Raw genomic sequence first — 18,751 nt, forward strand, 5'->3', positions numbered from 1 at the left:
CTTGCTTCACCATGGTTGTGATGTGGCTTCAAGCTCTTTTGAACATGAATTGCACCCTTCCTTGTTTTACGATTTGCATAGAGTAAGTGACAAGGCCACATACTTGCGAAGAATGTGACTCTCAGCAATTGAAGTCAACACACTTGATGAATCTAGCCTTTGGGGTGATACATTTTGTATTCATTGGATATTTGTGGTTGAACACACCCATATGCATTTGGTCATTGACATACACAAAAAAAACCGTACCTCCATTTCAAAAAAGATGCATCTCATCCTGCAATATAAATCATTTTCCATGATGCTAATCCATTGGTCAAACACTATGAACCTATCTTCTCAAGAATAGGCACATACAATAAAATATAAACTATGCAAACATAATTGTCAATTTTACCTTGCAATATAACAAATATTCCAAACAAAACTATAGAAGAATTAGCCAAGGTTGGTCTAGAACAATTTCCTGCATTTAGTTCTCCATTTGGTGAAAGCATGTTTGCAGCTATTGCTTTCTTGGTTGATAAACATTTTGATGCAATTGCCTTGCAATTGTTCATGACCCAGTCACTGGCCACCAAAAATATTTCAATTAGCAATAAATTGACCATAAAAAATGTTGCAATATAGCATCCTTGAACCAATTAGTAATGAACTGACCATAAAAAATGTGAAGCCAAAAATTCTTGCAAGCCCAACAAAAGCTCTTATAGTGCATGTTGATCTCATCAAGAGTGATGGTCAGATGACCATAACAACAAACATTACCAACCAACTAGTTGACAAATTTATAACAAAGCTTTTTCTCAGAGCAAGTGTTTACATAAAAGATTTCATTCTAAAAAAATACAGTATGAAAGAGGTAATGCAAATTATTGTCTACAATTCACTGCACAGACATCCATTCAAACCATTTACTAGGCTTGCAAGCAAGAGAAACTAATGCCTATCACAAGAATATGTCAGCTTATCCACTCACCTAATAACTATTCAATTGGTACATTGGGCATTATAATAGCAGCACACAAACAAACCCCAAAGGAGTACAAGCTCCATGCCAAGGATGGAGAGTCCATGGGGTATCAGACCAACTATTGTAAGCTTCACATTCCATATTTGAGACCTAAACTTATGATTTTTTCATAATACAATTCCTTATTACATTTACTAACACTTTTTTTTTTTGCAAGTAATAGTTCTTGAATGCCATGCTCAAGCTTACACAACACTACATGAAATCATGTCATCTACTAGAACACCAAATCTGCTTCTCAAGAATGATGTTCTCAATGGGCTAAGGGGAACAAATAGCATTAAAACAATACCATCAACATATGTTAATAGTCTCAACGATGAAAGTACAACATATGCTCTACAAGACACTATCTCCTTCAATGTCCAGGTAAGAAACAAAACCATAACACCTCTTTAAATCAAACTACAATTCTATCCTAGAGAATAGAAGTGTCAAACCCATACCTAAGTCTTGATTCAAATACTAGTTGATCGATACTTTGAGACCAAGGAATGCTCATTTGCAACCATACCAGCTACTTTGTACAAAATTCCACCAGCCAGTATCATTGGCACCGTCCTCAAGTACTAAAAATGCACAATGCATTGCATGCGAAAAAATCATAGACTTCACTTATGGACTTTTCTTACAATGCACAATACAATCTAACAATAAAATTGTTGAATGCACCATTAATGGAAAAATACTTGAATAACACTTGCCACGGCTTGTAAACATATCATTTGAAAGCTACAAAAAAGAATATGTCAACAATTGTCTACCTACTGTGAACATTTGAAATACAAGGGACTTTTTCAGTTGCAATCAATGACAACATCATCTCTATTATATTAGAAGCCAACAATGTAAGATAAAATTATGTCATCTTTCTTTTTTCTTAGTTTTAACAGATACTAATTTTGCTTCCAAGTTTCTACACTTGACAAAGCCATTTTTGGTGAATTGTGGATCCATTAAGTATCCCAGATCTAGTTGTCATCGGACTTAAGTTTGTTTCTTTTGTCATTGACAGGCTCTAATCCACAACATGATGTTGAATACATTGAAGCTTTTGCAAATGTAATCACAACAATATTTTTGCTACACAACAAATTATACTATATAAAATTTGTATATAAATTTCATGTAGAAATACATTGCACATCAACTACAAGTTTTCCTCCTCCATAAAAGCATAAACAAAAACATGTTATGTGTAGGGATAACTTTAAGAAAATCCTCTCAAAATGCCTAAAATGCTGGAGAATCCAACATTTTGTGGGTGGGAAAAATTTAATGTCGAGGGCAATTTTTTTTCCATGTAGGGAAATACAATATTATATATTGACGAATTTTTTTTGCCCTAAAAAAAAACATTTTAAATGTGGTGAATTTAAGATTTTTATTGCTAACAAATAAATGATGGCTATTTTTTTCCCTACCAAAAATGAGATTATAATGTCAGATGCGAATTACTTATTTTGTAGGAAAACAAATAATAATGGTCTTGGCTAATCTTTAGTGGTAAACTAAAAATTGTTTAATCTGAAAGTGAATTTGTAAGTGTATTGGCTAGTGACCATTAATAACCAACTGTACTGACTAGTGTACTTTCTATTATTAATAACATTTGTGTCACCATTGGCTAATGACCAACTATACTGACTACTGACTAGTATACTGTCTATTATTAATAACATTTGTGTCACCATTAGTAATTACCAACTTGTCTACCGTCACTTTCATATTGTTAATATGTTAACTTTATCAATTGTTGATTAATTATATATCAATGACAAAAGATGAATTTTTGGGCTAGTTGCTTGAAAATACCTGGAGCCACATGAAATTCTCCGGAATGGAGATGCATGACAAGTTTTGCATGGAAACCATTAACTGGAATGTAGTGAACATCACATCAAGATTAAAATCATAAATGTAGTACTAACAGTTACAATTATTACATTCCATTTACATCCACCTTGGTAGGCACTTTGACTATCCAACAATAATGTGAGTACATTTACCACACTTGCAAATTAATAGGAATAAAAAAGAAAAAAAGATATGAAATATCATGAACGTTGAGCAATTTAATGCAACTTCCATTATAGAGTCTCTTCAATTCCTCTCTCATTATCATTTCTCAAATTCTCAATTCTCAATTTGGTTTGCAAAGTTTCTTACAATCTTAGGGTTGTAATTGTCATGGATACACAAATTCAGTTGAAATACACCACAATGAGTCCGCAAAAGCCCTTTTTAGGCATGATACTTGAAGATGTCCTAGCCATGGTTTGCAAGGAATATGTCACAAGTTATTTTTATCCACTATTCTTTGTTCATGTTCCTCAATGATGAATTCTTAAGAAATGAGAAGAGGTACTATGTATGCACAGATATTACCTCCTACTTCCTCGTGTCTCTTCTTGACCTTGGAAGAAATCAAGTAAATATTTTGATATTTCTACATAATGTTTTTAAGGAAATATTGTTAGAAGACAACGTCAAAATTCTTGTATTGGCTGAGAAGTTACCGAAGTTGGGCATTGACATCCCTTTTGCAGATGTTGCAGACAAGTTTTGGGAACAAGGCATAGAGAGCATTGTTCAGAAGCATCCCTTCTTGCTCAACATGAATGAATGCCAATTCACTCACCATCGGAAGTGGGCATGGCTCGAGAGGGATTTTTTGTGGAAGTGGTCGTTGTTGGATGATGTCAACGACATTGACTTCACATGGTTGCACAAGTTCAGTGACATTATCAGCTCCAAGAGATTCCTCGTAGAGGGGCTTGAAGACCTTTTTGATTGAAGGCTTCAAGCCCTCAGCCTACTGATGCTCCTTGTTTCTTGTTCCATGTTTCCTATTACCTTGACCCTTACCCTTAGGGAAATTTTTTTTTTTAAGATATTTATTTTTCTTTGGATTGGACCTTGCCCTTTAACGTAAATTACAAAATAGTAAAATTCGGTTGATTTGATCATCTATTTTGAATATCTATGTTATGAATCTGTACATTGTACAATCTAAAATATAATCAATGAAAACAATAGTTTTTGGCTATTCAAATCATTGTTCCTGTAGTCAATGACTCTATGTTTGGCTTTTTAATGCACTTTTTAAATGTTAGTTTGTGAGTCTGTTATAAAAAATTAACTGTTACAAAGTTAGAAACAAAACAATGGTTTCAACAATCCCTTTATGGTTTCATATTTTATTAATGATTTATAGTAAAAATATATTCATTTGAAAATTATCCAATGAAAATTTGTAATATGTATATGTATGTCCTTTAAATTTCAAAACCTGTAAAATTCGATAATATATGAACACAAGGGCCAGGGGCATGCAAGTTAATAGTTATAATAGTTTTAACTATTATTACTTTATCTAAAAATAATAAATAAATAAATAATTAGTTTGTTAAAGTTAAACATATGATACATGTAACATCATGATTCATGAATCATGATTCATAAATCCTGATCATGCAATTTAAATTGTATAAATAACATTGAAATTTGATTTGAAAATAAAAAGCTTAAATTATAAATTATATATAAATGTTCATATAAAATATTGAATATTAATTTATTTATTCATTACTTCCAATTTTCAAATCTAAATTTATTTAAATATCATGATCATCATAATATTTTTAATTTTTTATCATATTTTGAGTTAAATGAAAAATGACATGGTTATTTACATTTAAATTAAGTTATCACTTATCATTATCAAGCTAAAGCAATTTAGAAAATATTGATTATAGTATTTCTTATAGTTATGTCTGAGTCTTGACCATTGATTAAAAGAAAGATCAACAACCCGAGATGAATTTCGGATTGATGTGGGGAATATTTTTCCATGTGGCTAGGTTCATCTAGAATCGTGACATATGTTCAGTCATTGCAATGCTTGATTAAGTGTTAGGACTCGGTTATTAATAATTATGTTTAGTCTTTTTTATTAGTTAATCCCAACTATTCGTTTGTTAAGTAAAAGACAAATCAACGACTTGAGATGAATTTCAGGTAAATTTTGGAAATGTTATCGCTATTGTCAAGAAACATCCAGAATTGTGACATGTGTCTGTGACAAGTGTCACGATTCCGGATGACTCTTGACAATAACAATAATATTTCACTGCCCAAAATCAAGATATGTGTAGTCCAAGATTTTTTCTTATAGTTATGTCTGAGTCCCAACCATTGATTAAAAGAAAGATCAACGACCTGAGATGAATTTTACATCGATTTGGGCAATATTTTCCCATGTGCCTAGATTCATCTGAAATTGTCACACGTGTCTGGTCATTGCAATGCTCGATTAAGTGTCAAGACTCAGTTATTAATAAATATGTTTAGTCTTGTTTATTAGTTAATCCTGATTGTAAAGTAAAAGACAGATCAACGGCCCGAGATGAATTTCAGGTAAATTTTGAGAATGTTATTGTTTTTGTCAAGAAATATCTAGAATCATGACACGTGTTACGGACACATGTCTGTGATAAGTGTCACAATTTCGGATGACTCTTGACAAAAATGATAACATTCCACAAATTGACCCAAAAATTATATCGATTATTAAATGTGGAATATTATCGTTGTTGTCAAGAAACATCTAGAATCATGACATGTGTCAAGGAAACATGTCCATGATAAGTGTCACAATTCTAGATGACTCTTGACAACAATGATAACATTCCACAAATTGGCCCAAAAATCATATCGATTATTAAATGTGGAATGTTATCGTTGTTGTCAAGAAATATCTAGAATCGTGACACGTGTCACAATTCTGGATGACTCTTGACAACAACAATAACATTCCACAAATTGACCTAAAAATCATATCGATTATTAAATGTGGAATGTTACCATTGTTGTCAAGAAATATCTAGAATCCTGACACATGTCCGTGATAAGTGTCACAATTCTGGATGACTCTTGAAAACAACGATAACATTCCACAAATTGACCAAAAATTATATCGATTATTAAACGTGGAATGTTATCATTGTTATCAAGAAACATCTAGAATCCTGACTTGTGTCCATGATAAGTGTCACAATTCTGGATGACTCTTGACAACAACGATAACATTTCACAAATTGACCTAAAAATCATATTGATTATTAAGTTTGATATGTATTATTTAATTTATTTAAAATGTACAAATTTCAAAATTTAAATGTATATTAATGTAATTAATTATTACTTTTTATTATTGTAATTATGTACATTATTGATGATAGTTACATGTACATTGTACATAGTAAAGTATTGTAAACCATTAATTATTTACATTTTAACTTTTAACTATTAACCTTTTACTTTTATGTTTTTAGAGTATGAAGTTCAAAGTTCTCGAAAGTCTCAATCCGATACCATAAGGTTTTCAAATTTTAACTTTTCAAAGACTGTGACTGAATTCCATTTTCTATTCTAAAGACTAAAAGTCTAAAACTTGAGTATTGCAAGACATCACCAATTATCTGAGTATCTACTAGCACTAGTATTATCGAATCTCGAATCTCAATTCTGATTTTTTTTTTTTTTTTTAAATTGCAGTGTAATTGCAGCAATAGAAATCTTGATTTCTATTGTCTTACTTTTAGGTTTACTCTTTATAATTTTTTTAAATAGGGCTTGAAGAAGAATTTTGTGTAATAACCAGTAGCAGGCATGGGCAAAAAAAAGTCAAAAACCTCTAGTATGAGTGCAATCATAAAGGAAAAGAAAGACATTATAGAACTTAGGCAAGTGCTACAAACCACAGGTTTCACCGATGAATGTCATGGTATTTTTTATCCTGTTATCCATGGAGATTTGGGAATCATGGGAATTAAATATTTATTGTTTAATAAGTGAAAAGATCCACAAAATGGGAGAAATTATTTTAAATATAACAAAAGTATTAATGCATATACAAATAAACTAGTTGCGTTGGTTAGTGGATTAGCAAACCTCATTGTACCCAAAGCATTCCCTTGCCCTGAAATTGTAATGTTATGCACTCAGAATTATGATGAAAAATAGAAAGGAAAATGTAAACTAGAACACTCAGGAGGAAATTTTATCCATAATTTAGAGTGAATTTTTCAATATATTAGACCTAGGGCTAGAGTTTAAACTAGAAAGCTTTAACGAGCACATTGACTTGGATAAACTAGCATAGACTTATGACAAATTGGATAGAGTTTTTCAAGATTCATATATTAAGGGTTTAATAAACTTAAGAGTCATCTACTTATCATACTAGTGTTACTGTTACACTAGACATAGACCATAAGCCTCCTTATTAATATGATATTTTTGTGTCATGGGTTCAAAATACTACTTTTTTGTTATCATTTTGTCTAGGATTGGACAGTAATAAGGAAGTGGGGGTTTGTGTTCTTGAAATGATTTATAATATCCATTGTCGCAGCCAATCAGTTGAGAAGGTAGAAGTAAGATATAATTATGTTCAACACATTGTTGAATCTATGCAAGAAAAAATACTAATGATTAAACAAAGTACAACTACAGGCAAGATGAAGACATTTGGGTTCATAAGTTACTTGTGCTACCTACTTTTAGCAAAGCATCGCTCAATATTTGAGACAAAGAACAACAAGCTTGATATTGAGGTCTATAAGTTTGATGAGAAACCCCAGAAGAAATTAGAGACTTCAAGTCCAGTATATGAGTGGACACATAAGATGAGGATGATTGGTAACAATAATAACTACAACCATTTTGTAGATTTCTTTTTGGCACCTATTTACTAAAAAATCACAAGCACTTTGATGCCTAGATTGCTTGTGTTTTGTAAAGATTGCATTCAACTAAGAAGTCAAATTCAAGTGGCTGACTGGTTCTTTATGGAAGACTACACTGTATTAAGGTTTTACGATTCAACGGTTGAACTGTGCAAACTTTTAATGCATGTTACAGAAAGGGTTTTTGCACTAGAATATATATAGCAGATGGAGAGTGTAGATGAACTTTTTACTGGACAACAAAAAAAATGATATTTCCTTCCTTGTCTTTCACAATTGGAGGCCTCACATTTGAGAGAAAGGCTTTCAAAGTGGCAAATAAATTGGTAAATTTGTTTAGCTTTGATTTTGTCAGTCACTAGAATTATGATCCACTAAACATAATAAAAACAAGACTTATTTCCAATGGGAACTCTGCAAGAAAACATCAACATTAGGAGATTCCATTGATAGAAAAGTTTTAAAAAAATGGATTCGTGGGATGAGGTTAAGAAAGAGATGGAGAAACATGCAATAAAGAATAATATTTCAATGCAAGAATTTTCATTCCAAATTATGATATTGCACATATTAGAGTCACACAAATCAAAGCCTCTGACATACTTAAATTTCTACAAGAAAGCATCTCAACCTTCTAAGAGTTGCATGCAAATTTGAATTATGGTGTCAAACCAAAATGACTGATTTTTGGAAAATGAGGCAAAATTTGGGTGAACCAAAGACCTCAGTAGGTTTTGAGGAAATTGAGGAGGATGAAATTTTCAGCAATTATTGGAATAAAGAGCATCCATCTATAGTATATCAATTTGGCACTTGCAGTGATGGTGATAGTCTAAGATAGAAGGACCTCGAGTCTAATGAAGACATTCAAGGTACTTAGGCTCTTAGCTCAACCAAGCATATTGTTAATCTTAAAATGAGTGACTCTATTAAACAAACATATGATAAAGGGGAAACTATGATACAAAAAATGGGTTATGCAAGTCTAGGACCCAATTGCTGCAAGTGGTGAAGGGATTTGGAATCCAATTGCAGTACCAAACTAACCCAAAAGTGGAAGTAAACCAAACATTGGACTCTTTGATGAGATTGAAGATGATTCATCTAGAAAGGGAAAAAAATATTATACTTTTACTTCTGAAGGTCATCCCAAGACAAAATTTGTTAAATCTTCAAATCCATTTGTAGCTGATCCCACTGACACTAGCACTGGCATGGGTGAACCTTGTGCAAAAAGCAAAAAGTTATGATAATTACAACACAAGCATGTATGATATTTTATTACTTTTGCGCATGGTACAATAGTTGATACTAATCTTCTAGTCAGGAAAGATGAATATGCACATGTATTATAGAATTAGAAAAATATGAACTAATATGTGGATGGATATTTCTTATGCATTTCTAGACTTATTCCCCAAACATGCTTAAGGTAAATATTCTAATGAGATAGTATATATTATCATAGTCAAAATTGTGGAGGTTGAATGTTTTAGCAGACTACCCTCTCTATTTAGTTTTAAAAAGATTGTATCTAATAATATTGAATTGGAATACACAAAAATATTTTCTCACCTCTTGGCTATTGAAGATTATATTGTTTAGAAAAAAAGTCAAGTACTTGATCTTGTTCGATCTATATTTTGATTCATGCATTGTTGCACAAGTCTATCCTACGTATTGCCTTATGATCTTGGTTCACATACTCAATATCATTTTAATATTTAGGCTAAGAAGATATGATGATTAATATTCAATTTAACAACCTAGATCAACAAATGGGTTTTTCTACTAAGTATAACCCATTGTGTGAGATCTAATAAAAATGGGATACTAGTGTTGATAGAGCCGACACAACCAATCAACTTGGGAATAGAGAAACAACCTCACATGATACATCTTGCATAGTCACTATCTCTAGAAGGAAAAGAGGAATTTATTGCCTTGTTCCAAGAGAAAAAGATAAATTTTGCATGGACATACTCATACATGCTAGGCTTAGATCCTAATCTCATAATGCATCATTTATCTATTGCACCAGGAGTTAAACCAGTTAAACAAAAATTTAGAAAAATGCATCCTCATGTTACATTACTTGTCAAAGTTGAACTAGAAAAGCTTCTAAAAGTTGGTTTCATCTGTGCTATTGATTATGCTGAATGGATACCAAACATTGTTCCAATCTCCAAAAATGACAACTCTATTAGAGTCTATATGGATTTATGAGATCTGAACTTATCATGTCCAAAGGATGTTTTTCCACTCCCCAACATTGATATGATAGTGGATATGATAGCAGGATATGAGATGTACTCACTCATGGATGGATTTTTTGGTTATAATTAGATCAAAATTGCACCAAAAGATCATGAAAAGACTACTTTCAGTTGTGCATGGGGAACCTTCTATTGGAGTGTAATGCCATTTAGTCTGAAAAATGTTGGTACCACGTATCAAAGGGAAATTACTATAATTTTCCATGATATGATGCATAAGACCATGGAGGACTATGTCGATGATACCTTGGTTAAGAGCACAAAACGCAATACTCACCTTCAAGATTTGGGACCCATCCTAGATTGTATGGAGACCTATGGGAATCATCCCCTGCTATTGTATTTTTACATAAAAATCAAGGCTATAATTTTAGGATATATGCAGCAATCTATACTATATACAATAATTTAAAACTTATAAGCAATTTCTTCTTCATCTTGTTCTCTACCTTAAACCCCATCACACTCCTTTACATAAGGCAATGAATCCTGTTGCACACAACTTTTGTTTATAGTAAGAAAGATATTATTCTTGAAGAAATGAAGTTTGATCTAATTATTTTTACTATTTATTAACATATTTTTTAGTTTATTTTCATTAACATGCATAGAAGAATGACTACACACTACAATGGGTGCTAACTTGTCTTCTCATCCTTGTTCATATATGTAAATATTTTTGGTATATTTTTATGAAATGTATACATACAAAATATTTATTATTTTTACAAAGTTTAATTTTATTTTTTAAGCTACTCTTGACGACTCTAATGTGATACTAAAGCTAGCGTTGAATACGTTTTCCTTTCTAAAATTTGCACAGGTTATAGTATAGTCAGCTACTTTTAAATAGTGCCCTTTTAAGAAAAACTAATCTCATGATTTATCTCAAAATACCCCCAAAAAAATATTAAATAAAAAAGTAAATATAAATATGTATATGTATGTGTGTGTATATATGCATATATACTTTAGAGTAATTAGATATTTTCTAATTAAATCTATTTTACTTAAGCTAAACTATAGCCAGATAATAAGTAATTATTTTATTAATTATTAGATCATGCAACCTAGGTTTTACCTTTTAGGGTTGTTACTTCCTTTATAAGGATGATCTCTCTTTGTAATTTATTGATTCATTCACTTTTGATTAATAACAATTTCTCTTTTTGCTCATCAAGAATGTCTCATCTATGCATTTGGGAATTCCAACCTCCATAGCTTTTTCTCTTCTCTTTCTGTGACAAGTGTTTACATGCACGTAATTCTTAGGAGTTGTGGGGTTGATATTTCATCAACCTTAACATGGTATCAGAGCACTGAATCTTCATTCCCATGTTTTCTTCATGAGAGTTTTTGTGTTGATTTAAGATATATGCTTTTTAGAGGATTTTTTATTGGATCTTGGGGGGACCTATTTTCAGAGTACTTTGAACCCAAACAAACATCACCATTGAGTTGGAGCACTCAAAAATCCCCATTTCCATATAAAATACATATAATTTGGACACTATTGAAATTTGAGGCAAATCTTTTTTGCACCCATGTTGTTTTGACCTAAGCATAGAACTTGAGACAACAATATTAAAAAAAATTGGACAAAAAAAAATTCTTTTTGTTTCAAAAATATGTTTTTAATACTAGATGCATGCTTTTATTTTTTAGCATGTGATTTGATTGGGAGGAAATTGTTTGGGGGATAGAATTATTGGTTTTTGGAGAGCACTCGGCGTCGGCTTTTGCTCACCCATCCTACAAAAACCTCAAAAATGGTGTTGAAGTACCCTTGATTTTGATTGGAGGGGTACTCATTTAAAGGACTACAAGCCCGTACCATTCTTTTGCACCTCACATCGGCTCTCCTCATCCTCTGCTCACAGGTCATCATTATGTCTTTTGTGTACCATGTTGCATGTATTTTGGCACCCATTTTTTGGTGCACTTAGCGACCTCAACTTACACATGGGATTTTTTTTTGCACCCGTGTTCTTGCCGCATTACGCTTTGGATTTGGAGACCCTTGCAATTTTTTGGACAATGCATATCTTGTGAACTGGCCCCTATACATCCTTTATTGGTCCCATGTGGTCTTTTTGACCATACCATGCATCATTTTATTCCCACATCAGGCTTCTTTGCACCTTGGGCTCTCCTAGTTAGTGCCAGATTCAACACTTAATAGTTGGGAGTTAATGATTTTTAGAAACATCCATTCTGTCCCTTGGGGTATGTGCTCTTCCAAGCCACGGTCTGCTAAGGCTCTATTTTTCATACTCTATGTGGTTAATTAGCAATTGAATTTTAGGATGTGAGGGGCCTAATTTTGAGAACTTGGTGCCACCTTTCATGCACCCCTAATTAGCGTACATGTATTATTGTGGGAAGATTTTGGATTGAGCCACACTCAACAACCCACCTTATTAGATGTTTTTTGACATGTTTTGGCCACTATATTTTTGTTTCTGGCACCGGCAACCTATTTCCATCAATGCCCATTTGGGCCCACACACATATGTATTGTGCATGCATAATGTGAAGTCATTGTCCTTTTGACAATGTGTTTCAAGCTTCAAGGTGATTTCATGTCATTTATTTAGTAGTTGACTATGATTGTTTAAGGATTCACAATATTTTTTATTTTGCATATGTGCTTTTATGACCACTGAATTTATTTTTCTGGAACCAATCTTTATAGGCGAACTTTTCTGGCATGATTATCTTTTCTCCAACAATGTGTTTTTGGCAAGATTTGTTTTCGTAGGGGTCATTTTTTGGCTTTTTTTTTTTACCTCAACAGCCATTTGACCATCAAATTTGGGATCTTCACTTGCTGATGTCAGCACTACATCAGCATACCTTGCAAGCCCTTCTAGCTTTGTTTAGACCTACATTGATTTTTTCACTCATATCTCAGGCATACGGACTTTGTTTTCCACAAATGAGATATCATCGAAAAGTTGGTTCTGAGCTTGTCATACTGGTGCAAATTATTTTCTATTTTGATTTTTTTAATGGATTTCTTTGCTATCAAAGTGAGGAGTTCTATTTTGCAATCTAGGAGACATATATTGAGCATTTGATCTTTAATTTGGAAATTATTTATATCATTTGAAAGACCTTTCAGAGCTCTTTACAATGATGCTGGTTATTTTTCTAGATTCTACTCCTGTCACATTCTATTTAGTTTTTTGCATTGTTGCATTCTGGTGGATATCTTAGTTGTTTCAGGTTTGAGGATTAATTTTGTTGCTTCAGATGATTCTTCATATGTTGTATTATCTGTTATATCAGCCTTATATCTCTTCTAGTCTATTTAGACATCTATTGTATACATTCTTGCAAACATACTAAGATAAAGTGTCATATTTCATCTATATTTTTGTTTCAATTATTTTGCCTTTTGATTAGAGTAGTTTCATCTAAGGACACTCATAGATTACTCTATTCTTGGGATTCACCATATCTTGTGCCTTATTGTACATGCACTACTCTGATTAAAGTGACATTTTGGGGTTGATATTTTGCCTTGTTTCCATCTTCCTTTGTTAGTAAGTTTTCCTTCCATGGCATTAGCGTCATGACATGTCTGAGATTTATTATATTAGTACACACATATGTATTCTTTTGTGCAACTTGATCATGGTTCCTTGACATTCACTTCTTTTGGCTCACTTTTCTAGTTGCCTGTCATGTTACCCTTGTCTGCATTAGGAGGGGAGAGGGGGGTCTTCTATTGTTTCTTATGCTTCCTTGGTTTGATGGAGTGATCAATGTATTTAGTTTTTTGTTCCTATGTGCTAGGAAGATGCAATGGCTGGCTACATATGGATTTCGGTGAGATGGATTATTTATCATATAGACATGTTTCTTTTAATTTTACTGTGGTTGAAGCCTTCCATGTCTGATTGATCAGCTCTTTAGGCTTTGGTGTTTTATGCTAGCTATATCTTTGAGTTTAGTTGTTTCTTTTGTGTTCCTCCTTATTCAAGTAGTGTCTTATGAGAGCACTCATACAAATTATAGTCTTTTCTACCTAGTTAGGTTCTATTATAGTGGAGGTTCTTTAGATTAGCAGTTACTTTTGACAAAGTTTTGTAGCTTCTACCCACTTCAGTGGTGTTCTATATGATCATATCTTTTGTTCCTATCTTCTGGGACATTCCCTAGTTTGGAGGCTTCTTCAGTCCTTCACTAGTTCTTTCAAAAAAATTCCATCTCTTCTTGGAGTAGTGTTTTTCCCATGTCATTTTCTCTATTACTCTTCTTTTCAGAGATTTGGTTAACGCTTGGGTACCTTGTCAAGCTTTGTTGTTGGGACCCAAATCTACTTTCAGTAATAATTTCTAGGTTTTTAGCTACTCCCTAAGTTTATCTTAAGGGAGGTGTTAGCATAATTAGATATTTTCTAATTAACTCTATTTTACTTAAGCTAAACTTTAGGCATATAATAATTAATTCTTGTATTAATTATTATCATGCAACTTAGGTTTTACCATTTAGGGTTTTGATCTCCTTTATAAAGATGATCTCTCTTTGTAATGTATTGATTCATTCACTTTTGATTAATAACAATTTCTCTTTTCACTCATCAAGAATGCCTCATATGTGGACCCATGAATTCCAACCTCCATAGCTTTTGCTCTTCTTTTTCTTTGAAAGGTGTTTGCATGCAGGTGATTCCGATTCTGGGAGCTATAGGGTTGATCTTTCATCAACTTCAATATGTGTGCATGTACATATACATATGTGTGTGTGTGTGTGTGTGTGTGTGTGTGTGTGTGTGTGTGTGTGTGTGTGTGTGTGTACATATGTATGTATATCAATAAGAAGTTTAGTTACTTTTTAGGATGTCATTAATGATGGTTGTACTAAAATTAATATAGTTAGTACAAATTGTATGACTATACAATCATCATATCATTGAAGTATATCAATTATTTATCAATTTATAGGAAATCCCACTACTATTTAGGTCTTACATCATCACTATACAGATGAGATTTAAAAAGTGGTTAATATTTGTCATTTTTTAGAATACAACTTGTATATAAGGTTAACATCAATCACCAACCTACATAGGGTAGCACTTGTAGATTGCATAGTGTATGAGGGTCTCAACACTTGTTCATTAATTACCATTAAGAGGTCATGATATTTTTCCCTAGATCATCACTAAGGTTTCTATAGGGTGGCCTAGAGAAACCACCAAGTTTGTGCATTTAATAGTCTATTGCTCAATGTGTTGCATTCTACCACCACCTTCTATCCTTAATTGGTGTACTATTGTGGTATTCCCATCCCAATACCTACCTAGTTTTCTAAACTATGGAGATCTTAAAAGGGGCATTTTTTGGGATAAATTACACCTAACAAAATATTTTGACATTTTAAAACATCTTATCAATAGATTTGACATCAACACCTAGACCGAATAGAGATCTGAACTTGCAAAGTGAGTTGTAATCACATAGATCAAAACCTTACTATTTTCTTTCAAATCATTGTAAACGGTTTGTATTGAAATCCTTTTAATAAAGGTTTACCTAATAGTCATTTGAAGGACTTAAGAGTCTGTTTAAATCCTTTCACAAGGTGACACTCTAAATGGAATGATCAAAGTCTTCTGACAAGGCCACTCCTAACAGGGTGATTAATCCTCTAACCAGGTCACATTTAATAGTGTGTATTGTAACCTTTATCAAGGTTTTCTCTTAATAGAGCTCACTTTGAAAGAGTGAAAATTTTGCGACATGTTGCTAGTGGTTTTTCCCAAATTGGGTTTCTACATAAAAATCCTAGTGTCAAATTTGTGTCGAATGCTTTATATGTTTACATTTTATATTCAAAAAATCATGTTATATTTGGAACAATAATTTTAGTTTATAATAGAGACCAAGCAAGAATAGGATAAATAGAACAATACGAGTTTTATGTTTAATTTTTGAGTAACTGATTCACACCTCCCCCCCCCCCAGTTATTCTAAACATTTCTAACAATTGGTCTCAGAAAACAGTACTTACAGAGAAAAGTTTGAAGGTACTTAAAGCCAAAGATCATGAGTCATAAGAGAGATGTACCCAAGCTTAACAAGGAGAGCTTTCCTTCATGGAAAACCTTGATGAGGTTGCACATATCCAGTATCAGTGATGTTGCTATCAACTTTGTGGATAATGAGTGTGTAAAGGTGACTACTACTCCTCTGACAGATAATCAAGTGGAGTAGAAGCAAGAACACAATCAAGAAATTTTGGAGACTGCCTTAGCTCTAAGCTATGCTAAGCTTGATGACTTGAAAGACTGTGATAGTGTAAAGAAAATATGTGACAAACCGAAGATCATATATGGAGGTGATGACAATGTCTTGAGAGCCAAATCAAAAAACCTAAGAGGTAAATTTGATGACATGAGAATAATGGAAGGTGAGAATATAGTACAATATTGCACAAGAGTTAAAGAAGTTGTTAATGCAATTCATGGTGTAAATGGAGAGATCAAAGATGAAATTGTGATAAGATCCTATTTGTGCCATTAAAGTATCTACAATCCAAGAACTGAGATGCACGCCAACAAACACTTTGACCTTCCAAGGTGTAATTAGTAGACTTACTACTTTTGAAATGTCTAACTTTTATAGTTACACGCCTACTACTATTGAATCTTCCTTTAAGTCACAATTTTTCCTTAGCAAAAGAAAAGGAAAACATTTGAAGAGTGGCAATGACAGTTTCGATGATGAGATTGATGAACTTAAAGCCATCATTGCAAAATGATTTGGAAGAGGAAAAAGTAAATACAAAGGCAAACTACCTATTATCTATTTTTCATGCAACAAAGTAGGTCATATTGTTGCTAGGTGTCCTGACAAAGAAGATATAGATGAAAGGAAGGAAAGCAAGTATAAAGGAAGAAGAGATGGTCGAGACTTCAAGATGACAAAAGTAAGAAATCATGTTATATTGCTGAATAAGAAACTGATAATGAATTTAAAAGTAATGATTATGAAGTTGTCTATGCTGATATGAAAGAAGATTCTAATGAAGATGAGAAAACTACATTGATTTCATATGTAAATAATGTGATAGATATTGATAGTAGATGTTCAAAACATATGATTGGTGATAAAGAAAAATTTGAGGAAATTGGTCCATACAATGGTGGATGTGTAAAATTTGGTAATGATATTCTATGTGTTGTAAAGGTAAAGGAACTATTCAACTATCTGACAAGATAAAATGTGACAATGTTTACTAGGTTGAAGGACTTAACTATAATTTCTTGAGTGTTTCATAGCTGAACAAATCAGGTTACCAAGTAAGGAAGGCCAAGATACATGATGTTGATAGTAAGCTAGTTGGAAGTGGTGAACTAACAAGAGGTAACTTGTTCTATTTAGATTTATCAAATGAGACTTTTTTTTGCACAACAAGAAGATGTTTAGTTATGGAACAAGAGGTTATGTCATGTAAATTTTGACAATTTGGTGAATATCAGTAAGATGAAGAAAGTAAGAGGATTTCCTAGACTAAAGAAGTGTGACAATGCCATGTGTAAACAATGTCAATTGGGAAAAATGACCAAATCTAGTTTTAAGAGAAAAACATATACTGCTAGTGATATTTTAGAATTGGTTCATACTGACCTATGTGGACCCATTGATGTTCAAAGCTACTATAGAGATAAGTATTTCATTATATTTGTTGATGATTATTCTAGGATGGTAATTGTGATGTTTCTTAAAGCTAAATATGATGTTTTTCAGTTATTCAAGTGGTATTTAGCCAAGGTTGAAAAAGAAACAAGGAAGAATCTAAAGTGCTTGAGATCTGACAAAGGTGTTGAGTTTATTTTCAATGAGTTCAATACATTCTGCAATGACAGAGGAATTAAAAGATAGATCTCAGCAACGAGGACCCCTCCTTAGAATGGGATAGCTGAAAGAAGGAATATATCAATAATGGACTGTGAAAGGACATTAATGATGGAGAAGAGTGTATCAAAGAGATAATGGAGAGAATCTATTAGTACTGTTGTCTATACTCAAGTCAAGAAAGGTACAATTGCCATACCTTTTGAACTATGGTATGGATATGCTCCTAATGTGAAATATTTAAAAATCTTTGGAAGTAGATGCTATATACTTAAAAATAATAGGAATGAAAAACTTGATGCAAAGAGTGAGGAAGGCATATTCCTAGAATATTCCACTAAGATAAAAGCTTATAAGTGTTTGAACTCCAACACTGACAAAGTTGTGGAAAGTACAAATGTAAAAATTGATGAGTTTGCAAAAAGAAGTGACACTGCATGAAAAGAAGAACCAGAAGACTATAGTACATTCATCTATGTTGATGATGATGCTCCAAGCAATCCTAATTAACAAGAAAACCAAGTTGAAGTCTCTCAGCAGATTAGAAATGCTATAGAGCATCAAATTGTCGAGCAATAGAGAGTGGGTGTCAAGCAACAAATTGAAGATGTTGAGTCACAAACAAGAAATGCTGACCATAAAATTGCAAATGTAGAGCATGCAGGAGCCGAACCAGAACCAAAACAAGAAAGAGAAAATGAGCTTGAGACTAATTTCCAAGATGAACCCATAGAAGAAGAAATAAGGAAACTACATGTGCTAGCAAAATATGTGAGAAGACATCACAAACCCAAATAAATCATTGGTGATGTTGAATCAAGT

This window comes from Cupressus sempervirens, chromosome 3 (assembly GCF_028749045.1).
Source record: "Cupressus sempervirens isolate cs-2001-9-10 chromosome 3, ASM2874904v1, whole genome shotgun sequence".
Classification (NCBI taxonomy): Eukaryota; Viridiplantae; Streptophyta; class Pinopsida; order Cupressales; family Cupressaceae; genus Cupressus; species Cupressus sempervirens.